Source organism: Apium graveolens, chromosome 2 (assembly GCF_009905375.1).
Source record: "Apium graveolens cultivar Ventura chromosome 2, ASM990537v1, whole genome shotgun sequence".
NCBI lineage: Eukaryota > Viridiplantae > Streptophyta > Magnoliopsida > Apiales > Apiaceae > Apium > Apium graveolens.
The window spans coordinates 203,138,029-203,165,706 of NC_133648.1; positions in this window are offsets into that span (position 1 = coordinate 203,138,029).

Sequence of the window (27,678 nt, forward strand, 5' to 3'; positions counted from 1 at the left end):
GAATATTCAAAATAATATTCATTTAACATAAAGGAGTCATACATCCTCAAATGAATATCCAAGTAATATTCAATAAATAATATAAAGTGAGTCATAAGCACTCGAATGAATATTCAAATAATATTCAATAAATAATATAAAAGAGTCATAAGCCCTCGAATGAATATTAAAATAATATTCAATAAATAATATAAAAGAGTCATAAGCCCTCGAATGAATATTCAAATAATATTCAGATAATAAAATAAAAGGAGTCATACGCCTTCGAATAATATTCGAAATAATATTCAATAATAAAATAAAGTTAAAGTTATCGAATAAACCTTATTCGATTAATAGTTTGGAAAACTATAACCATATATATATATATATAAATATATATATATATATATATCCATATCCATATATACAAAATCTACTCGGGATCCTCGACTCCCGGTTTTAGAAAATATTTTCACCTTTGGGTCCCTATACTAAGGGTATATGCAAGTTACCGCTATTCTCTAGCATAGGTATTATCAACTGAACCAACAGATATATATTTCAAGAATATGAAACAGGCATGCATATATACCATATCACATGCTACAATATATCGCAAGAATTTGCTAAATAACCAATATGCATTTATCGCAAGATCATGCATATACAAATGTATACATCACAACAACAGTATAACGGATAGAATACTTGCCTGAGCGACTTGGGGTGATAAAAGGCTCGGGACGAGTCTGGTAACCTATAAACAACAATTAAGTTGGGATTAAACCAAAATCACTTGTAAATCTATACTTTAACTAACTTAGACTCTAACGCTTGTTTTGCGCTCACTGATTCGCTTAAGTCACTCGGGTACCCTCGGCTCCACCATTTTTAATAATTTAACCTTTACGAGTTTTAAAGCGATTCCTTCGCGAGTGTCTTACCAACTGCCTAACACACTTACCATAAATGTTTCATACATTAATTAACCTTTTTTTGGTCTTTAACCTATGTTTCAAAGTAAGGCGAGGGGAAAAGTTTCGTTCGCGAAACGCCGTTACTTGAAACGGTCGTTTCTCCTAAACCGTGCATCGGAATCGAACGAACTACATATCAAAACGAAGCTCGTAACATGAGCTATCTAAACATGGCAGTGGTCACAATCTAGCAGGGGGTTCTCGGGTCCTAATGTTATGCACAAAAACAGTCCAAAGAAAATCGGACGTTACGACGGCTATGTTTACGCGATTACCAATGTTTAAACTACTCCAATTAACCACCAACCAACTCATAACCATCAATACAACAAAACTTCACCTAAACCATATCACATAAGTCCATAATCTCCAAGGTTTTCAACTCAAACAACCACAATCAAGACCTATGAACTATAATCAAGCTTCAATTACCAAAACACTTCCAAATCAAACCAAACTACTAATAATCACAATCCATGCTTCTCATTTCACAACACCAACCATTAAACTTACTAAAAAATAAAGTAAAGGCTAGGGTTTGAAGTTTATACCTTCCTTGGGAGGTGTTATGTTGCTAGGAAGCCTTAGGGAGCCTCCTACAAGCTTGATCTTTCCAAAGAAATCAAGAACACAAAGTTAGGCTTTGAAGTTTCTAAAAGTCCGATTTAAAGAACTGTCAAAATGAGGGTCTTACCATGATTATTTGGACGAGACTTGTGAACAAGAGTTGTAGGCCATCTCAATACCTTTCCAATGAGCTATAGAACACAATATTTGAGTGAGAAATGAAGGAGATACAGCAGTTTTAGTGTTCTGGTTCTGTTTTGGCCGAGAGCATGAAGAACAATGCCTTGGTTTCTTTTTGATTTTGATGAAAAATGATTTGCTTGGCTTGGTTGGTTTGATTTTTATGTTTGTTTTAGTAAATTACCTAGTTGCCCTTGATTTTGTGTGGTTAAAAAGTCACCACATCTCCTTCCTTTTTTGTCATGCTTGTGTCATCCTCATGATGTCATCCTCCCCTCCTTGTCCTCTTTCTATTGGCTGGATGACATCATCCCCACTAATCCCCTTGATTAACTTCCTAATCGTTTGCCTAATGACCGCTGATCTGTTATACGGTTCGCTTAACTTTCGTTTTCGTTTATCGTTTGAGGGATCATACCCGGGATCTTATTACTTAGGTTCCCTTAACCTTTCTCAATATATTATATTCCTTTTATGATCCTCTCCTATAATCCTTTAATTTAAATCCTTTTTATCATGTTACCTTTTTCTCAAATCTTTCCGTATCTAGTGTATTTCCGGGAAAAATCAAAGTGTTCGGATTTGGATTCTGACGATCTTTACATACACTTATATCCCATATAAAGTACTAATAAAATCTCAGAATATCCATATCAGAACCCCTACATAGTGTGGCATGAAAAGTTTTCTCATTCAGCAAAAACACTATTCATAAGGGTTTCAAAAATTTCCAAAAATTGGGGTTATTACAGTCTCCCCTCCTTAAAAGGATTCCGTCCCGGAATCAGATAGAAAGTGAATAGGGATACTCTCTTAGCATTGCATTTTCTAACTCTCGAGTAAATTTTCCCACATTATGGTTCTACCATCAAACTCTTACTAGTTTGATAACCCTTCTCCTAAGCACTCGTTCCTTTTTACTCTATACCCTTCCTGGTTGCTCCATATAGGTTACGTCTGGTTGCATATCTATGCGCTCATATGCCTCTATTTATCTGGCATCTGAATTACACTTCCTTAACATTGATACGTGAAACACGTTACGACCTGCTATATGTTCGGGGTTAGGGCTAGCTCATATGCTAACTTCCCAAACGTCTTAATATATCCAAGGGTCCAACAAATTATAGACTTAGCTTTCCTTTCTTTCCGAACCTCATCAATCCTTTCCAAGGGATACCTATAACATTACTAGGTCCCCTATTTCATACTCTTTATCCTTTCGTGTCAAATCAACATACTTATCATGACCATCTTGGGCTACTACCAGCCGTCCTCTGATTAGATCTATCATATCCTTGGTCCTTTGGACTACTGCGGGTCCGAGCATCTTGCGCTCTACAACTTCATCCTAACATAAGGGAGATCGACATTGTCTTCCCTCAAGGATCTCATAAGGCGACATCTCGATAATGACATATGATCTATTGTCGTAAGATAACTCAATCCGAATTAAGTGATCATTCCAAATTCTTTCAAGTCTATTACACAGACTCTCATCATAGCTTCCAATCATTAGAGCTCTTGCTTCTCAATACCCATTCTTTTCCAGTTCGTAATCGCTACTACCTTTCGTTCCTAATATTATACGGGTTATACTTTTGCTCGCTAGCGTTCTATAACCTTTTAATAACCACGTCAACCTTAGTATCACGAATGTGTTCCCATTCCGCATACTACCACCACTTTATTACTCCTTTTTCAGTTGCTTCTATTTTCCAAAATTTGATCAATCAAATAGAAGTAAAGGAATTTGTTGAGAGATCACTATGATCATGAACACTTGTTATATCGCATAGTTAGTACAGAAGGTGGCCAGCCTTTAGTACTTGACAAGCAATTAAACAATAGCTGGTATCCTACTCGGCTTCTATCACACAGATAGATAGTCATTCGGCAATACCTCCCCTTCTGGAAGGGTTGTTCTTCTCAGCTTACACGAAATGAAAAGAAGAGAAAAGAACGAACTGAAGAGAATTGTATATTCATAAAAAAATTTTATTGCCATAAAATATCTGGCTTGGAATCTACCTCTGAACTATAGAGGTTTGTCATAGAAGAACAAAACATATATGTATTTATATCAACATTAAGCATTATAGCCTCGCATTTCACGTGCCTAAATATTTTCGCTATCCCGTCCATCATTCTATGGACCCATGCTCTTCCTCGAGCTTATACATAATCACCTTTGAAACTCCCTCGACATCGAAAATCGAATCTGGGATCTCATTCTATACATCATCGTTACTAGAATTCTATGCTTGCACCGCAACCTTCCTCGTATAATAATACGACTCTCTATTGATAAGAAAGAATAATTATTCACTAGGTAGATACTCTACTTAATTAGTCTATCAATGATAACTTATACACTACCACGACCCGATTAGTGGTACTCAATCTCAACACCCATTCCAATACAACTCTCACGGTTGTAATCAGCTTAATACTCGCATAATCATTGCTGCCTTACCATAGTCCACCACTGACCTACTGTAGTCATTCATTTTCCATGAAGTCTTAATAGCTAACCATACGGAGTCCATACATGTCGTATCAAATCCTTCTAAGGAGGTAACATAATCACCATTTCTGATTTATGAAGAACACTCCTGATCCTGACATACATACATGACATGAAGCAGATAAAAGTGCAGAAGAGTTTCAATCAAAGCAACGATAGCAGGTTAATACCATTCGTAATCATATGCCTTCAATAGAAGACTTAACTCAAAGGTTTGTTTAGAGGACCTCCTAAGATAGATAGCCCGTTCATGGCGATTACGCGAATTAAACCTTTACCAACTACTATTACGGTCGGGTATTGCACAGTCATCAGAAGGAATGTCAATCTTCCAAACCATAATACAACCTTCACAGCTTTAACCATCATCACTGTATTCCTCTCGCACGAGCGCCTATAATTATCCTCTTACCTTTAAAGTGTCGGCCACCTCTTTGGCCTTTCCTGATAGTAAAATTTCCTTACAGTCAATGTCACATTAACCACCTCCAATAAATTTCTACCTTATTTCAATCACAGCTTATGTGAAAATGCTTTCCTTAAAATCTGATGAGTAAAAAAAAATCACCATTTTTCCATAAGTTATTGCCTCAGTCTTTAGAGGTTAATCACTGTCAAGACTGACTCTCGATCATACTTAGAACATCTTCTATCTTAAGTCCTAATTGCCCTGAACAATTTCGACCATTACTGGTTCGATCCATACCTTCTCGTGGTTTAACACGTGCCCCACTTGGCAACATTATAATTACGTCATATTTCCTTTATCCACATTTCTATTCTTGAGAATTTTGAATATTACCTTTTTCCTTATAAAACCTCTAAGGTTATCCTTCAATCGTTCCTCCTGTATTCCCTAGATACAGGGCATATCACAATACCATTTACTAATAGTAGAACCATTGTCTATATACTTCTGCAAAATTTCTCCACTGATTCTTAAAGGTTGTTATTACCTTAACCCTTTCCCAATCATACTGTCAAAACTCATACTGTCCCTATTAAGGGTGAAATGCCAACCTTTATGCATTCCCCTAGGATTCGTTTTAAGTTACCGATGTTCTATCCTTAATTCCACCTTTAAAAAGGTACAAGCATCCTTCCATGGATAAATAAAGTCATACATCCCTGATAAGGGTATCTTATTCAATCATTTCCACCTCGATAGTCTATACCGAATTTCATAATAGCATCCTTATTCAAGTTAAGGTCAATCCACATGGCCTTCAAAAGATAAAAATGGTTATCCGCTTTTCTTTCCTGATTTGGTAATGATCACATGGATGATCTGGAAGATATTGGTCGTGTTCAACGTGAACTTCTTCTTAATAAATCTTTATTTACTTTTGTTGTTTATCTCAACAGTCATCTCAATGTTGGGATATCTCTCATACCTGGCGTCTCCCTTTCTGGGTATCGAGCCACCGGTCTTACATTTCACATTATTGAAGGTCACTTCCTTCATCCAATTTTTCCTAATTTCTTACTTCCTTATCCCCTTAGTCTATCCGCGTCTCATTATTTATCCTTCGAATTATCTCAAGGTTTCCTCGAATCCTCCCAACTTACAGGGGATAAACTATATGTATCTCTTATGCCCTCAACCATCAATTTTAACTTATGGTGAATCACCCTCATCCTGACGAATGCATACTTTTCTATTTCTATTGCTACGAGTCGTTAAGGTTTCCTCATACCCAACTCCCTTATCATACCTCAAACTCTATTGGCGTTATATTCCTTTCCACTTCAATTTCTTTTTATTTTCCTTTCTCTTATCATTATTTCATGAACCAACACAACATAAGCATTGATTTCAAATATCCCGTCATTCTGGATTCGTGTCTTCAGAATGAATCTTGATAACTTTTACAACTTAGATTCATAATTCATCATACTCGTATGCCTTTGTTCTGGCTCTAAAGCTTTTACACTATTCCATAACCTTGGGAATTACTTTCCCGAAAACAATTGGCTGAACTTTAATCAGTTTATTATAATCTCTTGCTCCGTGCCTTCCTTGGCCTTTCACCAGCAGGTGGTGTCTCTCTTAGGAGGGTAAGTGACAAAAACAGTCTTTTGTGGTTCGTCAATCATTTAGAATCTCAAATGATTCCTCTATTTCCTTTAGCCAGGCTCTTGCCTCGACTGGGTCAACCTGTTCCTTGGAACTCTGAGAGCTTAGCGACTTAAAGGTCATGAAAGAATTTCCTACCGCATTGTTTCCTCAAGGTGGTGGTTGGGGATAATAGTCTAAGTTCTTTTTAGACAGGTCCATGAATTGCCGTATAGGAGTACCGTCTCGGGTCTCCTTTCCTTACTCGACTTTCTGTTTCCTTAGTATGAAATGTTTCATCCTACTCCCCATAATTGGGGTCATCTTTTAATTTAAAATCCTCATTTTCCACTCCATTATGTCATGGGTTCCTTATATCTTGATGGCGACCTCCCTGACTATCACGTTCAGGGTTTGCTCTAAATCTTATTCCTCAAACTATGGCTCTCATCTAAGTTCTCATCCTTACGCTCTTGAACTTTCGGAACCCAAATTCTACAGGAATACCTCATTATTCCCTTATCATCTTTCTCGATATTAATCTTTTATCTAATTATTGGCTCCCTGCCTTCATTCATAACTTTTTCTGGCACAATATGATCTTTTCCAATAATTCGGGCTGTATTGCAATCTCAAACAGCTTTTCGGTACCGGCTCCGGTTACCTTCACTTCTATTTCCATTTTCTCAAAATCTCTTATAAACTCTCCAAAAGACATTATCATCTTGAGTCTCTCCTTTTTACTAAGGGCATCAGCCACCATATTGGCTTTCCCCGAATGATAAAGAATCTCCCAATCATTATTCTTGATTAGCTCTAACTGCCTCCTCTGGCATATGTTGAGCTCTTTCTACGTGAAAATGTACTAGAGCACTTATGGCTTAGGTAATTCTCGCACTTCTCTCCATACAAGTAGTGCCTCCAATCTTTAGGGTAAAACTATTGCCACGAGCCTAAGCTCATGAGCGGGGATATCGAATTTCATATTACCTTAATTGTCTTGACATGTACGCGATTACCTTATCGTGCTGCATAAGCACGCACCCTAAGCCCTTGTGCGAAGCGTCACTATACTTCACAAAATCTCTTTTTCCATCCGGCAATGCCAGCATAAGGGCCATCACCAACCTCTGCTTCAGTTCTTGAAAGCTGTTCTCTCATTTCTCTGTCCATTCGAACTTCTCAGTCTTACGAGTAAGCCGCGTTAAAGGGGCTACTATCTTTACAACTTGAACGAACCTCCGGTAGTGACCGGCCAATCCTACCTCTGGTAGTCGACCAAACCATGGTCATCAATTCATCAGTGGTCCTTTATCCAATCCTGTCAGGATCCTCCATGGGATCCTCCTCAACAACTATCCCTTCTAGGACAACATCCTCAACCGCTACATCCTCAATATCAACATCATCCGGTCCTGCATTAGGACACTCTATCGGATCCACAATCCGATCTCCAATTAGTAATAAAATATCATCGCGATGTTGCTCCTCAACCTCAGGGTTCGGAGTCCCGCTACCATATACGATAACGAACTACGCTCCTATCACGATATTTATAAGGGTTCCCATAAGGGTTTTAACTGTCAGTACTACGTTAGGTAGCCCGACTATGAACTTGGCAAGAGTTCTTATTATCTTAGTGAACTTATTATCTTAACGTCCCATCATCTCTGAGGTTTATAACGCTTAGCTCTGATACCATTTCTGTAACACCCCCAGATCCGGGGTCGGGGATCCGGGTTGTCACGAGATCCATTTCCCTTAATAACACCCAATCTTAATACACAATCAACTACTCTGTACTGTGACCCCACAATAAACACACACCACACGTTATAGTCTCAGAGATGAACATCCACAAATAATCACAAGTCGTTTTATTCCACAATTATAAGTCAATACACCTTAAAAGGGTTCTGAATAAATTTACATTTCTTTGCCATTATTACAATTCATAAGTATACATAAATCTGGTACATCAAAAGTTGAAGCCTAGTCTATTGGTAGTTCCCTACCTCAGCTACAGTGACTTCAATACCTATAGGAAGCTGCGGAACGCTTCCTATCCGCTCGCGAATTGGGAGCTTGGTCCTGTTCATCTTATCTATCTGATGTTGTGTGATGAAAGAAGAAAGCAAGGGTGAGCAGCAAGCCCACCAAAATAATATGTATAATGATTAACAATATATGAGTCTACTCATAATACTCATGAAAGTCTTGGTCAAAAGAAATGAACCAAGTTTGATATCTTAATGCGATGAAGTCGCAAAATATTCAGTATATATACATATATACTTTTCAAAATATTGGAAGTCCTCTTCCATGCATAATATACACAAAGTCCCAGTGTATAACTGTATAAAAAAAATATCGTTGCAAGGTGATCTCATATATCTAACCTTGTCTCAACGTTTTTCTGAAAATCTTTGTCATTCATAAGACAATTATTAATTAGATATAAGTTTAAAAGATGAGGTTACCAAATACCCCAATATACTTATATCTTTCCCAATACTACTTGAACTACCACCGTTCAAGTTATAATCAGTTCAAAAGTTCATCACATAGATGAGACTACAAGACAAGATTTGAATAGATTCAATCTTTGAAATATTATTGAATGAAATAAAGTTACGAGATACTTTATTTAGTCCCGATATATATATATATCCACATATATATATCTCTTAAACATTTCCTGGAACCTCTGTTATGTAAAGTATGAACAGAGTTTGAAACATCCAATGAATTTTGGAAAGGAAAAGAAAACCTTTGGCATAAACCAGATATCTTGCTGATCAGGCAAGGATACCCATTAGTAACCTTTTCTACTAGTAGATGGACGAATTCCCCACTGGTCATCACCCTGGTCATAATTAGGACCTTATGCTGGACTGCCACTCAGCCACTTATGCATTTGATGGACTCCCACTGAGCCACTTACACTATCATGGACGCCCACTGAGCCCATGTTGCTTATGCCGACTCAATAGATGGACTTACTTCCCGAACGTTGGGTAAGTAATCAATTCATTTACCAAAACTGCAACCTTGTTGCGAATATAAAATACACCACAGAGCCGGATTCCCCAGGTTTTGAACGAGTATTTAAATCCCCTTTAAAAGGAAGATATTAAATATAAAAATGAGTTTTGGGATCCGCTCTAACTTTTAAAAATCATTTTGAAGACTCGAAAACACTTTAAAGAGTGTTTGGAGTAAAGCTGATTTAATGAAGTAAATCAGTCCCCAGAATATTTAGAAAATGACTGAATATTATTATTTAAATAATATTCCCATAAGAATAATCTTTATAAAAATAATTGAAGTAGAAGTATTAAAACTTATACTTGAAACGAGTATTAAATAACCAAAGATATACTTATATGAAAGTATTATCTTTATTTGAATAATCGAAAATAAGTTTGATTATTAACACCTTATTCCTTAATAAAATAAAGAATATATTTCAGCAAATAATCGGAGTCATAGATCCTCAAATGAATATTCAAATAATATTCATTAATTAATATAAACTGAGTCATAAGCCCTCGAATGAATATTCAAATAATATTCAGATAAATAAATAAAAGGAGTCATAAGTCCTCGAATGAATATTCAAATAATATTCAGATAAATAAATAAAAGGAGTCATAAGTCCTCGAATGAATATTCAAAATAATATTCATTTAACATAAAGGAGTCATACATCCTCAAATGAATATCCAAGTAATATTCAATAAATAATATAAAGTGAGTCATAAGCACTCGAATGAATATTCAAATAATATTCAATAAATAATATAAAAGAGTCATAAGCCCTCGAATGAATATTAAAATAATATTCAATAAATAATATAAAAGAGTCATAAGCCCTCGAATGAATATTCAAATAATATTCAGATAATAAAATAAAAGGAGTCATACGCCTTCGAATAATATTCGAAATAATATTCAATAATAAAATAAAGTTAAAGTTATCGAATAAACCTTATTCGATTAATAGTTTGGAAAACTATAACCATATATATATATATATAAAAATATATATATATATATCCATATCCATATATACAAAATCTACTCGGGATCCTCGACTCCCGGTTTTAGAAAATATTTTCACCTTTGGGTCCCTATACTAAGGGTATATGCAAGTTACCGCTATTCTCTAGCATAGGTATTATCAACTGAACCAACAGATATATATTTCAAGAATATGAAACAGGCATGCATATATACCATATCACATGCTACAATATATCGCAAGAATTTGCTAAATAACCAATATGCATTTATCGCAAGATCATGCATATACAAATGTATACATCACAACAACAGTATAACGGATAGAATACTTGCCTGAGCGACTTGGGGTGATAAAAGGCTCGGGACGAGTCTGGTAACCTATAAACAACAATTAAGTTGGGATTAAACCAAAATCACTTGTAAATCTATACTTTAACTAACTTAGACTCTAACGCTTGTTTTGCGCTCACTGATTCGCTTAAGTCACTCGGGTACCCTCGGCTCCACCATTTTTAATAATTTAACCTTTACGAGTTTTAAAGCGATTCCTTCGCGAGTGTCTTACCAACTGCCTAACACACTTACCATAAATGTTTCATACATTAATTAACCTTTTTTTGGTCTTTAACCTATGTTTCAAAGTAAGGCGAGGGGAAAAGTTTCGTTCGCGAAACGCCGTTACTTGAAACGGTCGTTTCTCCTAAACCGTGCATCGGAATCGAACGAACTACATATCAAAACGAAGCTCGTAACATGAGCTATCTAAACATGGCAGTGGTCACAATCTAGCAGGGGGTTCTCGGGTCCTAATGTTATGCACAAAAACAGTCCAAAGAAAATCGGACGTTACGACGGCTATGTTTACGCGATTACCAATGTTTAAACTACTCCAATTAACCACCAACCAACTCATAACCATCAATACAACAAAACTTCACCTAAACCATATCACATAAGTCCATAATCTCCAAGGTTTTCAACTCAAACAACCACAATCAAGACCTATGAACTATAATCAAGCTTCAATTACCAAAACACTTCCAAATCAAACCAAACTACTAATAATCACAATCCATGCTTCTCATTTCACAACACCAACCATTAAACTTACTAAAAAATAAAGTAAAGGCTAGGGTTTGAAGTTTATACCTTCCTTGGGAGGTGTTAAGTTGCTAGGAAGCCTTAGGAAGCCTCCTACAAGCTTGATCTTTCCAAAGAAATCAAGAACACAAAGTTAGGCTTTGAAGTTTCTAAAAGTCCGATTTAAAGAACTGTCAAAATGAGGGTCTTACCATGATTATTTGGACGAGACTTGTGAACAAGAGTTGTAGGCCATCTCAATACCTTTCCAATGAGCTATAGAACACAATATTTGAGTGAGAAATGAAGGAGATACAGCAGTTTTAGTGTTCTGGTTCTGTTTTGGCCGAGAGCATGAAGAACAATGCCTTGGTTTCTTTTTGATTTTGATGAAAAATGATTTGCTTGGCTTGGTTGGTTTGATTTTTATGTTTGTTTTAGTAAATTACCTAGTTGCCCTTGATTTTGTGTGGTTAAAAAGTCACCACATCTCCTTCCTTTTTTGTCATGCTTGTGTCATCCTCATGATGTCATCCTCCCCTCCTTGTCCTCTTTCTATTGGCTGGATGACATCATCCCCACTAATCCCCTTGATTAACTTCCTAATCGTTTGCCTAATGACCGCTGATCTGTTATACGGTTCGCTTAACTTTCGTTTTCGTTTATCGTTTGAGGGATCATACCCGGGATCTTATTACTTAGGTTCCCTTAACCTTTCTCAATATATTATATTCCTTTTATGATCCTCTCCTATAATCCTTTAATTTAAATCCTTTTTATCATGTTACCTTTTTCTCAAATCTTTCCGTATCTAGTGTATTTCCGGGAAAAATCAAAGTGTTCGGATTTGGATTCTGACGATCTTTACATACACTTATATCCCATATAAAGTACTAATAAAATCTCAGAATATCCATATCAGAACCCCTACATAGTGTGGCATGAAAAGTTTTCTCATTCAGCAAAAACACTATTCATAAGGGTTTCAAAAATTTCCAAAAATTGGGGTTATTACAGTCTACAATATTAGAACCAACACTGTTATGGAATCTGTAGATGTTGTGTTTGATGAAAAGAAGATATAAGGACTGCTAGATGAAGGTTTCCATTAAAGCCTCAAATTTGACAATGTTGATATGAACTGTGATGAAAGTGATGATGAAAGTGATCAAGAAATAATCTCTAGGGAAAATGCAGAAAAATCAGTAACAAATGAAGCACGGAATACTACATCCGTCAAAAGACATGGTGCATCATTCGTTGAGAGACAAACTGCATCATCTGTTGAAAGGCAAAATTCTACATCTGTTGAGCCATCAATAGGAGTTGAAAGTCATTTTAGATCACACACAGAAAGGACCCCAACTTCAAGTCAAAGATTCAAAAAATCATGGGGAGTTTCTTATAATCCAAACTCAGTCACACATCAAGACAACTTTGAGGCCTCTTCATCTAGAGCTAATCTACCACAACAAAGGAGATGGACTAGAGATCACCCATTTGAACTAATTATTGGTGATGCATCTTCAAGAGTGCAAACAAGGAAAGAAACTCAAGATAAATGTCTATATAGCAGCTCATGTCACAGGAGGAGCCAAAGAAGGTAGAAGAAGATTTGTTGGATCCTGATTGGATTTTAGAAATGCAGGAAGTGCTAAACCAAATTGAAAGAAATGGAGTTTGGAAGCTTGTACTCAAACCAAAAGGCAAGAATCCTATTGGCACCAAATGTTATTCAGAAACAAGATGGCTGAGAATGATGTAGTCATAAGGAACAAAGCCATATTGGTTGCTAAAGGCTATTGTCAACAGGAAGAGATAGATTTTGATGAAACTTTTGCTCCTGTTGAAAAACTTGAAGCTATTAGAATTTTTCTAGCCTATGCAGCACGTGCCAATTTCAAAGTCTATCAAATGGATGTAAAGAGTGCCTTTATAAATGGAGATTTGGAGGAGGAAGTCTATGTCAGTCAGCCTCCGGTCAGCCTCCGGGTTTTAAAGACCCCAACTTTCTAGAATATATTTACTATCTTTTGAAAGCACTCTATGGATTGAAGCAAGCACCTAGAGCCTGGTATGATACTTTGTCAAAATTTCTTCTAGAAAATCATTTCATAGGAGGTATTGTTGATAAAACTCTTTTCTTTAAAAATGTTAATGGCTCTAGTATAATTGTTCAAATTTATGTAGATGATATTATATTTGGCCATACAAATGAAAATCTTTGTAAAAAGTTTGCCAAATTAATGCAAAGTAAATATGAAATGAGCATGATGGGAGAACTAACTTACTTTCTTGGTCTCCAAGTTAAGCAAGTTAGTGATGGAATATTCATTAGTCAAACCAAATACATTCATGATCTTTTAAAGAAGTTTGACTTAATGGATTGCACATCTGCAAAAACTCTTATGACCACTGCCACTAAACTTGAAATAAACACAACTGAAAAGTCTGTGGATATTTCAAATTATAGAGGCATGGTAGGTTCACTTTTTAATATTAACAGCTAGTAGGCCATATGTAATATTTGCTAATTATTTTGTGCTAGATTTCAAGTTGATCATAGAGAATCTCATTTAGTAGCCATCAAGAGAATTTTCAGATATCTCAAAGGAACACTAAAATTTGGCATTTGGTATCCTAGAGATTCCGGTTTTGATCTAATTGGTTATTCAGATGCAGATTATGCATGTTGTAGAATAGACAGAAAAAGTACAACGAGAACCTGTCAGTTTCTAGGAAACAAGCTAGTGTCCTGGTTTAGTAAGAAACAAAACTCAGTTTCTACTTCCATAACTGAGTTTGAATATATTGCTGCTGGTAGTTGTTGTGCACAGCTTCTATGGATGAAAAACTAGCTATTGGATTATGGTCTACATGTGGACAAGATTACAATTTTCTGTGACAACACAAATGCCATTGCCATTACTGAAAATCTTGTACAGCATTCAAGGACAAAGCACACTAATATCAAGTACCATTTCATTCGAGAACATATCATGAATGGTATTGTGGAACTTCATTTTGTTCCATGTGAGCAGCAACTTAAAGACATCTTTACCAAGCCACTTGATGAGTCAACTTTCACTAGGTTGGTAAGTAAGTTAGGTATGTTTAATTATTCCTAAGTTATTTTGATATCTAAGCAATTTATAATGCAGCCAGAAAAATAAAATTGGTTTCTCCTAAAGAGATGAAATTTTGGCTTAGTCAAAATTTATATCTCGACGGTTGTTCATTATCTGTTGAAAATGAATATCCATTGAATTTCATTATCTGTTGAAAATCAAATATTTTTCTAAGTACTTTATATCTCGACGGATATTTGTTTAATTTATATCCGTTGAATTGCTTTAATCATAGCCGTTAATTCATCATCTCTAAAAACCCTCTTTCTCCGTAACCGCTTTCAATCATAATAATGGAACCCGTAGTAAAGATTATGTCTCAGTCTGGATTTGTGTATGAGAAGAACAACTTTGAGGCTCTGGTGGACAAGAACATTGCTGCTTCTGAGGACTGTCACAAGATGATGGATTTCATTCGTAATTGCAGACTAAGCTACGCTGTGCTTGAGTCTCCAGTAATCTATTGTGAAGTTGTGGAGTAGATTTCGAATACTGCCTTGTATAAATCCAAAGATAAGACCATTGCCTTCTCATTTAAAGGTAATGATTATTGTATAAATTGTGATGAAATTCAAGCTTATTTCCATTTGCTTGAACATAAAACTATTGTTCCACACACAGACACAGATGTGAGCACCATGCTTGTGTCTATGGGCTATTCTATCAATCCTGCCAAATTAGGTGAGTTTGTAGAATGGGAATTTGAAAAGAATGGAGCTTTTTTGTGATTCTTTTATCAAAACATTTTCTGGCAAAATCAACAATTTTGACGTTGTTACTTATTCCATGGTTAACATGATATATATGCTTTTAAATGAAAAGTAATTTAATTTTAGTTACTCTGTCATGATAGAATTATGGTATAAGTTATGAGATATTAAGAAGAGGTCCAAGAATATATACTATGCTAGGTTTCTTATGATGTTAGCAAACCATATTCCTACGGACCTCTTGATTGAGAACCCAACAAATAAGCTTGATTGTTGGGTATAAGAAAATAGGGTACTTGCTGATTTGAACAGGAACAATCTTCACAGTGAAGTGCCTCTCAACTATCTGCCAATCATGGAGGCACCTCAAAGTGAGGGAACTGTTTCTGTCACTACCTTTTTCCAACTTCCTATTTTTTTGCAAACTATTTTGGCTATGGCATCTGTGACTGTGACCAAACAGATGCCTATCCAAGCCACAAAGCTAAAAAATTTCTATATCCAAATCAAAGAAACCCCACTCTAGATCCTCTCAAAAGAAACTAGTTTTTAAAACTACTGCAGCACAAGAGAGGAGTGTGAAGGGTGGTAAGATAGGTGAAGGACAGGGTGAACATCAAAGAAACCCTAAGGATAAGGTGGGCGAGGTTAGTAAATCCCAGCCTAGCCACACTATAGTCTCCCAATAGGCTATGGTGATTAATAAGGAAAGTAACACATTACTAGTTGTATCCTCCCAAAAGGATGTAACTATTGAAAATAGCTCATCTCCAAGAGCACTAAACAACAGGGGTAGGGACACCATAGACCAAACTCAAACCTATATCAGAAGGAAGAAGTTGAAATATTTTGGGGGAGTGACAGGGTGCACACATAGTGCCAACTGCAGTCAAAGACTCAGTTACTGCACCATCTCAAACTCAGGTTGATGTGGCTCCAATAAATGTGGAGTCACAACCAAATTTTCTCACAATTGAAATACCTCACACACACAATTCTCCCACAAACTCACTGGATGTGGATATGATCAACACATCAATTCCTGATTCTCCATCTTTGAAACTCATGGAGGAGCCAAAATCTAAAGCAAGTGAGCATCATCTTATTGATGATTTGTTGGCTCACTTGCCCTTTCTTTCAGGAACTTCTAAGAAATCTGTGCATAATCTCAAATCAGTCACCACATATTCAAAAGTAGTTTCAATCCCTAACTCTATCATTTCTACTCTCTCAACGGATATTCCTCATCCGTCGATAAGTGATTGTCTCTCGACGGATAAGCTTCACAACAATTATCCATCGACATTCACAACTACTATTTCGACGGATGTCTCTCATCCATTGGAAGTCTCTACATAACTTGAAATTTCCAATATGGTGACCAGTGTAGAAGAATTAGTAGTTGTTCATTCACTCTTAGGACCGAGGGAAGGGAGTGACTTGAGTGAGAGGCTGAGTTGCTCTCAGGCAAAAGGAAAGGAAAAGAGTGAACATATGCATGCTATTTTTTCCAGCATGGAAAAAGTGAGTGAGAGGTATCCCACCTTAGATGGTGAAGGTAAGGTGTGAGGGTAGGAAGCCAAGGGGAGCCCTTGATGCAAAAACATAGAGACAATGAGAGAAAAGCAGGTACAGAAGAATGGGAAGATCTCATTGTTAGTGAGTTAATATATGTCAATGATGCAGAAAAAAAGAAATTATTTCAGCAAGAATATCAAGCTGTTCTAGATTCCGTCTCTTTTGATGTTGAGGAATTTACTCAACCTGTTCCAGTATATCATCTTCTAGCTGAACAGGGCAATGAGGATGCTGAGTTGACTCTCAATTTGGTACACATTACAGCCTCCATGTAAAGGGCAAAAGATGCAATCAACTATCTTCCACCTACAACTGGTGATGATCTTGAGTTAGATTCTGGTGGCTCTTTTGGCGATGATTCTAATGAAGCGGATGCTGATGAAACTAACATCAAAATAGGGGCAGATGCACGACCTAGCTCATCCACAAGCACTCCAGCCTGGATGTTCTCCAAAGATTGCAATGATCATCATTTTAAATCCACATTATTCAAGCTTATCCATCAGACTCAATCAGCCATCCAAGCGAACACTGATGCCAATACCAAATGTCTTCTACATGCCCATCTTGAATCTCTGCAACTGCACATAATTTAAGCTCTTAAAAATAATCAAGATGTGGTTGAAATCAAGAGCAACATTGAGAAAGTAAAAAAGGACATCAATGGAAGAATAGATTACAAACTTCTTGAGTCCACAATGAAAAACATTCACCAGAAAATCAGGAAGGACTTTGACTTGAGTAACAATATTGAAGCACTGGATTCTAGGCTGATAGCAGTGGAGAATTCAATTACCAAGGTGCTTCTCAATCAAGTGCATCAGATACTCCTTCTTCAAAAATTGGCGGCTGCTCAAACTCCAACCCCTTCCACACTTGATGATAATAAAAAGGGGGAGAAGGATGTGCATGTCCAAGTTATTAAGGTAATAGTTCCAGCCATTACCTTCTCTAAGCCACCAATATTGGACAACATTGACTTAATCAACATAGCAGCAGCTGAACTCAAACTGAAAGAACAAATGAAAAAACTTGATGAAAGAATTGAGAAGAAATTTGGTCCAATTGCCAATAAGACAAATCTGTGAAGCACTCCACTGAATCGAGACCAATTCTAATAGATGAAATTAAGCTGGGAAACATGGAAAGAGGTCAAACCTCATCTAAAAGACATCAACAGGCCATTGTGATTTTGAAGCCTAAGAAACACTCATCAAAATACTTAAGAAAAAATTTAATGGACATAGTCTATGCAACTCCTAAACCTGATGAAAAGAAGCTTCTAAGTCACTCAATTGCAAATAAAAAAGATCCAAGAAATTCAGTTTTGAAGAAAAGGGTAGCAAAGATCTACATGCATGGAAAACTGATTTGTGTGATGGCTGGACATCCTCAATTTAGAGAAGCCAAGAGAGAATAGAAATTGAGGCTTAAGTCTCAGAAAAGGCAGGCTACCTTAGAATAAAAGAAACAAGCTGAAAATCCTGCTACCAAGTCAGAAACTGAGAAGCCTGCCACCATAGCTGAAACTGAAAAGCATGAGGAACCAAAGCAGAAATCAGGAAAAGGATATAAGAATGAAAGAGCCAAAAGGAAGCTGGTATTTTGAAGAAGAAAAGAAAGAACCAAAGCCAACTCAGTCTACTACCACAAATCAACCAACTATGCCCGCAATGGAGCAAGATGAAATCAAGGTCCATCCTGGTGTGAACTTTTATGGTGAGTCAATCATTCCCAAGGATGAACCAATAGACTGAGAAAGCCTACCTATTCATGAGCTGAACATTCCAATCCCAAATACTTCAAAAAGAAGAAAGAATACAACAAGAAATCCAGTCAAGTTTGTCCCTTTTCAATCCAAAACCTTATCCAAACCCAAACCAACAGTCAATAAAGGAGATATTGATAGAGTGTTACGACCGGTATCTTCGTGTAATATTATTTGTGGATTTGGTATAATATTAAAGCCGAATGAAAATATATTCAATGATTGTATGTTTGTGTGAGTGCAAATTTCTGCATTATAAATTTGCTTTATGTAGTATATGATTTTTCAAAGCAAGAGTTTATTTAATTTCTTTATTTTTGATTTATAAGGAATATTCTAAGCCTTGAAAATTTTTTCTTTTAAAAGGTATTTTGTTCACAAATTATGAAAATGATTTTATAAAGTCTCTAAAAATCCAAGTTATATTATGGTATAAATTTTATAATTTTTGAACTTGTATTTTATTTTATAAAAATAAATCATTATAAATTTTAGTTGTCATATTTAGAAAATTACAAGAAAGTCCTTGCATGCAAACCACCCTCTCATTCTTTTCAAGGACAAAGAGGACAATTCCAACCCCACTAACTCTTATTTTTCTAGCCAATTTCCTTCTTTACCCTTGCATGCAAATTGAACCAAGTTCAAGTGGAAGGCTAATCATGTCAATTCCTAATTTCACTCACTTTTGCCAATACAAAAACCATAAAACAAGCAAAGACATGATCATTTCACTTCACTCACCACCACACTTTCTCCTCCCTCCCTCCTCCCTCTCTCACTCTCGGCTTTTAGCCGAAACCCCCCTCCCCATTTTTTTTTCTTCATTCCTCAACCAAGCTTCTACTCTTTACACAAGTAAATGTTACTTCCCATACCATGATCACTCATATTTCAAAGAGTTTTGAGTAAAAAGTTTAAGTTTAAAGGTTGCATGTAAAGGTTTTAGTGAAACTCAAAATACAACCTTGATTCTTGTGAGTTTAGGGTTGTTTTTGAGATGACTACAAGGAATGGATAAGTGCCAAGTCTTGAGAAGGAAACTTGTTGTGGATAAAAAACTAAGGTTATTACTTGCTGTATTTAATATTAAGATTCGGGAGCTCAAGGCCTTTAATGGCTGCTCTCGTGTTTCGTGACTCAATCTGCCTTTACGAGATGCCTACGTATCTCTGTGAATTAGAGAATTAAGCCAAAAAACGTAGTTCTGATTGGTGGGGGTGAGACCCCTTATATAGATGTTGGGAGTCCTTGAATTGGACTTGGTATAGGAGACTTGGTGGGCAAGTCTCATAATTAGAATGGACTTTGGAGTCCTAGGTAGTAGGAAACTGATTCCTTATCCTTTTAGGTCCCCTTGAGGCTAATCTCCAAGGATTTATATCCTTATCGGGACTCTTTTCAACATCTGATTTGTCCCTTATTAATTAATTACGAAATTAATTAATAATCAGGGCTTTTGGGCCTTTTTTATTCCATCAGGCCTGATCTGGTCCATCAGGCTTAACCTTTCTGGTCTGAGTATCATATATCTTTTTATTGGGCCTAGCAGCCCACAGTTTGTACAATTAATGCAGTATTTAATTATACAATCATAATTTATTTATCCCTATCATTTGCCCCCCAACTTTTGGGAAACATTGATTAGGTTTCGCAGAAGTTAAGTCTATTTGTTCCCTTACAGGGTTTCGTTTTTCCGTAAAGTGTGGAGCGACCTACACATTTACAATGAATTTTTCCTTTTATTCAGGAATTATCTTAATTTCCAGGAATTTTTCCCTTATTTCCGGGATTTTCCCTTATTTTCTGGATTTTTCCCTAATTTTCTGGGATTTTTTCCTAATTTTCTGGAATTTTCCCTAATTTTCTGGGATTTTTCCCTAATTTTCTGGGATTTTCCCTAATTTTCTGGGATTTTCCCTAATTTTCTGGGATTTTCTGGGATTTTTCCTTATTTTCCGGAATTTTCCCTAATTTTCTGGGATTTTTCCTTATTTTCTGGAATTTTCCCTATTTTCTGGATTCTTCAAATTTCCAGCCCTTTTTTCGACCAGGATCCTAGTCGAAATTTCGACCTGGATCCTAGTCGAAAATAGGGGCCATCCTTGTCATCCTGGTCGAAGGAATTCGACTAGGATCCACGACCTGGAATTCGACCAGGATCCTAGTCGAAATTTCGACCTAGATCTAGGACCTGGAATTCGACCAGGATCCTAGTCGAAAATTCGACCTGGATCTAGGTCGAAAATTCCACCCCCTTTTTTTTTTAGCTTCTTGTCATGAAACTATCGACTAGGATTTCGACTAGGATTCTGGTCGATATTTCGACCTGAATCCTGTTCGAAAATTCCTTGATTTTCTTGTTTCCTGGTCGAAAGATTTCGACTAGGATCCACGACCTGGAATTCGACCAGGATCCTAGTCGAACTTCGACCTGGGTTTTTAATCCCCATTTTTTGAAAGATGCTTGGTTTATTCGACCTCATTCCTGATCGAAGCTTCGACCTCAATTCAGTCCCGTTATTCCAGCTATTTTCGGGTGTCTGCTCGAAAGATTTCGAGCAGGATTCACGACCTGGAATTCGACCTGGATTCTGGTCTTTTTTACCCGTTATTTTCGGGTGTCTGCTCGAAAGATTTCGGGCAGGATTCACGACCTGGAATTCGACCTGGATTCTGGTCTTTTTTTACCCGTTATTTTCGGGTGTCTGCTCGAAAGATTTCGGGCAGGATTCACGACCTGGATTTCGACCTGGTTCCTGGTCTTTCACTAGCCTTCTTTATTTAGCTTTAATTTAGGGTATTGTATTTTCCAAATCCTAATTGGATTTGGGCCTGGCCTTTTTGTTGGGCCCTATAAAATTTTACTGAGCTTCTATTATTGGGCTTTTCAAATCTCATTGGGCCTCTTTTATTGGGCCTTTTCAAATCTTATTGGGCCTCTTTTATTGGGTTTTGTCAAATATTACTGGGCCTTCTCATTGGGCTTTATCAAATATTGCTGGGCTTAACACACCCTGTTTAGTATGCCCTAGAATTCCTAGGTATATTCTGGAATGTTCTTTTTTCTGGGCCTCTTCTTATGGGCCTTTGTTCTTAATGGGCTTTTCGTCCCTTCAACTTCTTTTTCCTCCTATATAAAGGAATGAGGAAAGGCTAGTACTCCTCACTTTCTCATTTCTTAGTTTTCTTCTTAATCCTCCTGCTAAGATTCTCAGAGCAATAACAGCAAGTCGGAGCTCAAAGCCTTTTTCAGGAGTGCTTCTTTAGGTAAGATTCCTCCCTTTGCTTTTCGTTTCTATTTTTCCATTGTGTGCCATTTTAAGATAGCCTATTTACGTGCCTCATACTTTTTTTAGATGGCTGACAAAAGAATGACTCGTTTGGCCAAGATGAACGTGGCTAGAAAGTCCAATGATTTTCCTATTCGATCGAGGTATACTTCCTTAATCGACATGATCAACACTCGAGGGGACGAGTATCCGTCTGATGCGCATCTGGACGCGCATGATCATATCAGTGCTTTACGGGATCCCAAGGAGCTGGAAAAGTTGAGCAGCTGCTTCAAAATCAAGGAGCCTTTTAAGCTGGTTCTTGCGGGTCCGGCCGACAGGGCCTGTCAGTGGAAGAAGGACGCGCTATGCGTCTATAGGGATACTCTGAGGGCAGGTATTAGACTCCCTTTTCATCCATTCATTCCTTTGCTACTGGCTGATGTGGGCATCAGCCCTTGCCAACTTCCCCCTAATTCCTGGAGGTTGATTCTGTGCTATCTGTCGCAATGCGCCAAGCACAACATCCCCACATCTGTTGCTGTCTTCAGGAAGATTTTTCAGTTCAAAAACAGCCCTGATAAAAGTCCGGGTTGGGTTTCTATCAACCAGCGCCCCACTATCCCCCATATCGTGAATGGGAAGTCCATCCCTGACAACAACTTGGGGTGGAAGAAAGATTTTTTGTTTGTTATTTGGGAAGGTGGAGATTGGGGCTCCCTGTTTCGATCATCCTTTGGGCTGGCCGTAGACGGGAGCCCGAATGACATAACTTTGTCTGAGGAGGAGGCTAGAGGTTTCAACCTCCTTACGCAAGACAACGGCACTTCCCATTATTGGGACCTTATGCGGGAGACCGTCCTGGTAGAACGTGGCCTTTCGCCCGTTAATAAGAAAAGTAAGTTCCCTTTCTTATCTCCTTTATTTCCTGCACTTTTATTTCATTGATTTTCAACTGACTTTGTTTGTTGCAGTGGCTGAGAAGATTGAGGAGGCTACCAAGCCGAAGGACCTGGAGACAACCAGGATGAAGAGGGCCGTGAAGATCTTTAAGGACCCTCGACTGGGTGACCGCTTCCCGGAGTTCCTTCTTCAGGCAACGGAGCCAGATGAGGAAGGCCCCAGCCAAGTTCTGCGCACCAAGCAGAGGCCAGGTGCCTATTTTCAACCTGCTTGGGGGATCCGGGGCAAGGACTCAATTGTGGGCAGCACGGCCCTGTCCAAGGAATGGTCTAAGCATTCCATTTCCCCGGTGGATTATCAAGATTTTGTCCTTCAACAGGACTTGGAGGGGAATGAGCTGTTTGGAGCCCAAGCTCTGGCGACGGTACGTACTTTACTTATGCTTTTTACAATTCTCTTTTCTTTCTTTTCTAAACCTTTGCTGTTTTCTCTTGCAGGCTAACGCCCATTTTCAAGGGGCAATTCACCAAGCCAAGGCTTGGAAGGTTGGCCTGGAAGATGCCAACAAGAAGTTGGAGGAGGCCAATCAAAAAATTGAGGCCCTTGAAGCTCAATTGGCCTCTTCCACTTCTGACCTGGAGACGGCCCGGGCTGAAAATGTCATCTTGAAGGCGCAGAAGGAAAAAGCCTTTGATGGCTGGATGGACACTCAAGAATTCAAAGACTTGATGGTGGAGCATGACGCCCTTCTTCATCCTGTTAGCTATAAGGAAGGCTGGGACACTGCTGTGGAGGCCATCCAGGATGAGTTTCCCGAGGTCCTTGAGCAGTCGCCCTTTCCTTGCCCAGTGCGGGTTCCAGAGCTTGGAGGTGTTACTGAAAAGCTTGCTGGCATGATCAAGGATGGAGAGGAGGAAGATTCCTTCGAGGAGGAATTCGAGCCTGTCGCTAAGAAGGCCAGGGTGGAAGAATCTCCCAAAGCAGCGCCTCAACAGCCATCATCTCCTGCTGAGGGAACTTCTACAGGGACTTCGGAGGGGACGACCGAGACGTCCGAAGAAACGACTGAAACTTCCGAAGAGACTTCGGATAGTGGTTCTGAGGAATCTCAGCCTTCCAAGGCCTAGCTTTTTGTATATCTTCTTTTTGAACTTTATTTATATCAGAACTTGTTACCCTTCGGGGTTATGTTTTATACGTTGCTTTTCTTGCCTTTTTCTGTTTTAACTTTACAATCTTAATATGCATTTGAACCTTAAACATCCTTGGATTGAAATAATTTCAAGCTCTTTAATATGAAGTCTGGTTTTTCAAAACCTTACACAGCATGGGTTCGACCCTAATCAATAATAACTAGACATTGTAAATTCTACTGGAATATAAAATTCTACGCAAGCAAAGCTTCCAGGTGCTTTTAAACCTATTTGTCACAATGACAAGTGAGAATCGTACTTAGCCTATCTTACACGTAGTAAACCTTCAGGTTTTGTGCATGCCAGGTCCTCGGGACTTCAAAACCATCCATAGTTTCCAGCTTGTAGGTTCCCCTACCCTGAACGCTCTTGACTCTGTACGGCCCTTCCCAATTTGGGGCGAGCTTTCCTTTCTGTCCAACACCAGAAGCCTCTATTTTTCTCAAAACTAGATCACCTTGTTTAAAAAACCTCTCTTTAACCCTTAAGTTGTAGTAGAATGAAGCTTTTTTCTGATATTCTACTATCTTTGCATGTGCTTTATCTCGCACTTCATCGATTAAATCCAGGGCTAACTTCTGCCCTTCTTCATTTTCTTTTTCATCAAAAGCCTGAATCCTTGGAGAAGAATGTGATATCTCCACGGGAACTACTACTTCTGCCCCATATGCCAACATGAAAGGAGTTGCATTTGTCGTGACTCTACAGGTAGTCCTATAGGCCCATAATATGGGAAGTATCTCATCCACCCAATTATTTCTTGACTTTTCGATCCTCTTCTTTAGTCCATCCAGGATTATCCGATTTGCTACCTCCGCTTGCCCATTGGCTTGCGGGTGAGCCACAGAGGTGAACCGTAACTCAATTTCATTTTCTTCGCAATACTTCTTGAATTCCTCGTTGTTGAATTGTGTTCCATTGTGAGTGACGAGGATACGGGGAATTCCATATCGGCACATAATGTTTTCCCACAGGAATTGTGCAACCTGCTTAGTTGTGATTTTGGCCAAAGGTTTGGCTTCGATCCACTTGGTGAAATAATCAATGGCTACAATCAGAAACTTCCTTTGTGCTGTGGCTATAGGAAAAGGCCCTAGAATATCCATCCCCCACATAGCAAAGGGAATAGGTGAGTTGATAGAGGTCAGCATCTCGGGGGGTTATCTGGCGACTGGTGCATGCTTCTGACAGCGATCACACTTCTTTACATATTCTTTGGCATCATCCATCATTTCTGGCCAATAGAAGCCTAAACGGGTTATCTTATGAGCCAAGGCCCTGCCCCCCAAGTGTTGCCCACAAATACCTCCATGCACTTCCTCAAGAGCTAAGCGTGCCTCATCGGGCCTGAGACACCTCAAGTAAGGAACCACGAAAGATCTTTTATATAGAATCCCATCTATCAAAGAGTACCTTAGTGCTCGAACAGTTAACTTCCATGCCTCAATTGCATCGCTTGGCAACCAACTGGTCTGAATGTGAGCCTTGATGGGATCAATCCATGACGTCCCCAAGCCTACGGGAGCCACAAGCTTAACATCTATGCTTCGTGTCTTTAAAACACGGAAGTACACACTTCCTGAACTTTCTTCAATCTCAGATGAAGCAAACTTTGATAGCGCATCTGCTTTAGCATTTTCTTCCCTTGGAATGTGTTCAACATGGCATTCATTAAATTGGGTCATCACAGCCCTTACTAGGCGAACATACTTAGCCATCGTATCATCCCTTGCCTCAAATTCTCCCTTTACCTGGGATATGATCAACTTCGAGTCTCCACGGACCTTTAAGTTTTTGACTCTAAGTGTCCCAGCTAGACCAAGGCCAGCAATCAGGGCTTCATACTCTGCCTCATTGTTTGTGGTTGGGAAGTCTAGCTTCATGGCATACTCAATTAAGAATCCATCAGGGCTTTGCAAAACCAACCCTGCTCCACTGGAATTTGTTTTTGATGCTCCATCAAAATAGAGAACCCAATATTCTTTCTCCTTGTCCCCATTGTCGACTCCCTTGTCTTGAGGTATGGTATCTTCCTGCCCCCCGACTTCTTGGTTGGGTATGGTACATTCCACCACGAAGTCAGCTAGTGCCTGGGCTTTTATGGCCGTACGTGGCTTATACTTGAGATCGAACTCTCCCAACTCTATTGCCCACTTAATCAGTCTCCCACTTGCCTTGGGACTGTGAATGATATTTCTCAGTGGCTGATTTGTTAGCGCTTCAATTTGGTGAGCTTGAAAATAAGGACGCAGCTTTCTTGAAGCCATTACCAAGGCTAAAGCGAATTTCTCAATGGCTGAATAATTCAACTCAGCACCATGCAAAATTTTGCTGACATAGTATACGGGTTTCTGGACTTTCAGTTCCTCCTTAACCAACACGGCGCTCAAGGCGCTCTCTGAAACAGCCAAGTACAAGAATAAAACTTCATTCAGAACTGGCTTGGCCAACAACGGGGCCTGGCCCATATACTTCTTTAACTCTTCAAATGCCTTCTAATTTTCCTCACTCCATACAAAGTCTTTGATGTTCTTTAGTGACTTGAAAAATGACAAGCACTTGTCTCCTGACTTGAAGATGAATCGTCCTAACGCAGCAACCCTTCCTGTGAGCTTCTGAACATCCTTGACAGTTTTGGGGGGTTCCATGTCCAGGATTGCCTTTATTTTATCGGGATTTGCCTCAATTCCCCTCTTCGAGACCATCAATCCCAAGAATTTTCCAGATCCTACTCCGAAAGCACACTTCGTCGGATTCAACATCATCTTGTGGTACCTCAGGACCTCAAAAGCTTCCCTTAAATGGGCTATATGATCAGTCTTTACTAGACTCTTGACTAACATGTCATCAACATAGACTTCCATAGTCTTACCAATAAGATCCTTAAAAATTCTATTCACCAACCTTTGATAGGTGGCTCCTGCATTCTTGAGACCAAACGCCATAACAAGATAACAATAAACACCAAAGTCAGTGATAAATGATACCTTTGGAATGTCATCCTTATGCATTTTGATCTGGTTGTATCCGCTAAACCCATCCATAAAACTCAGCATCTCATGTCCAGCGGTGGCATCAATCAAAGTATCAATTCTAGGCAGCGGAAAACAGTCTTTGGGGCATGCATCATTCAGATCGGTAAAGTCTATACACATCCTCCACTTTCCATTAGCCTTCTTCACCATTACAGGGTTTGCTAACCACTCCGGAAATTGAATCTCCTCAATGAAATCAGCTTCTAAGAGCTTTTCCACTTCCTGCTTTATAGCCTCTTGTCTTTCCGGGGCAAAATTTCTTTTCTTTTGTTTCATTGTCTTCTGGCTTGGATCTACGTTTAGCTTGTGAGTAATTAACTCCGGGTCTATGCCTGGCATATCAGCTGCTGACCATGCAAATACATCACTATTTTCTTGCAAAAATTTCACTAACTTCCCTCTAAGGGGCTCCTCTAATGTGGCTCTAATGAAAGTCGTCCTCTCAGGATTCTCGGGGTCTAAAGGAACCGAGACCAATTCTTCTGCTGGCCTTCCTCTATTCTCATCATTTTCTCGAACATCCATATCTTCAATAGGAAGAACCTGCCCCCCGACTCCATCTGCCCTCAAAGAGGCCACGTAACAGCTTCTAGCCATTTTTTGATCTCCTCTTTCTTCTCCAATCCCGTTTCGGGTGGGAAACTTCATGACTGAATGGTAGGAAGAGGGGACTGCCTTGAAGGCATGTATCCCTGT